This window comes from Triticum aestivum, chromosome 5D, assembly GCF_018294505.1.
Source record: "Triticum aestivum cultivar Chinese Spring chromosome 5D, IWGSC CS RefSeq v2.1, whole genome shotgun sequence".
In the NCBI taxonomy this organism is placed as follows: domain Eukaryota; kingdom Viridiplantae; phylum Streptophyta; class Magnoliopsida; order Poales; family Poaceae; genus Triticum; species Triticum aestivum.
This window is the reverse complement of record NC_057808.1, coordinates 71367730-71368889: the sequence shown is the minus strand read 5'-3', so window position 1 is coordinate 71368889 and position 1160 is coordinate 71367730. Positions and strand designations below refer to the sequence as shown.

The 1160-nt window shown below is 47.2% G+C and overlaps 1 non-coding gene across 1 annotated transcript; it reads right to left on the bottom strand.

The window, feature by feature from the left end:
* Positions 1-649: 649 nt before the first annotated feature.
* Positions 650-768, bottom strand: LOC123126561 (5S ribosomal RNA). The gene has a single exon (XR_006461797.1). It is a non-coding gene; the product is annotated as a 5S ribosomal RNA (ribosomal RNA).
* Positions 769-1160: the final 392 nt, after the last annotated feature.

Below are 1160 nucleotides of genomic sequence, written 5' to 3'. Positions count from 1 at the left end.
CAGCAACACGTATTTTTTTACCCCTTTCAGAACGCGCTCCTCGCGCCACAAAGCCACCTCTAGACGCGTGACCAATGAGCAGCGAGCTAAAACATATCGCAAATGTCAAAAATAATATAACGGGGTTAATATATATCGCGCACATGTGACATGTTTGTCATGAGGCGCCAAAAATAATTAAAAAGGGAATGCAACACGAGGACTTCCCAGGAGGTCACCCATCCTAGTACTACCCTCGCCCAAGCTGGGATCCGGTGCTTTAGTGCTGGTATGATCGCATCCAACATGTTACCCCCGCCTTCGTCCCTTATGCTTGCCACTCCCAGGTCCACTGCAAAGATGATTGTCATTCTTACTACCATTACAACCGTTGCCTAATAATGGATAATGCCCTATATATACTACTTACCCCCCCCTCAAACACGGAGACGAGTTTACCGCGGTTTCACCCCTCCCTCTATACCCCAGCAACACGTATTTTTTACCCCTTTCAGAACGCGCTCCTCGCGCCACAAAGCCGCCTCTAGACGCGTGACCAATGAGCAGCGAGCTAAAACATATCGCAAATGTCAAAAATAATATAACGGGGTTAATATATATCGCGCAGATGTGATATATTTGTCATGAGGCGCAAAAAATAATTAAAAAGGGAATGCAACACGAGGACTTCCCAGGAGGTCACCCATCCTAGTACTACTCTCGCCCAAGCACGCGTAACTTCGGAGTTCTGATGGGATCCGGTGCTTTAGTGCTGGTATGATCGCATCCAACATGTTACCCCCGCCTTCGTCCCTTACGCTTGCCACTCCCAGGTCCACTGCAAAGATGATTGTCATTCTTACTAGCATTACAACCGTTGCCTAATAATGGATAATGCCCTATATATACTACTTACTCCCCCCCCCCTCAAACACGGAGACGAGTTTACCACGGTTTCCACCCCTCCCTCTATACCGCAGCAACACGTATTTTTTTACCCCTTTCAGGACGGGCTCCTCGCGCCACAAAGCCGCCTCTAGACGCGTGACCAATGAGCAGCGAGCTAAAACATATCGCAAATGTCAAAAATAATATAACGGGGTTAATATATATCGCGCACATGTGATATGTTTGTCATGAGGCGCAAAAAATAATTAAAAAGGGAATGCAACACGAGGACT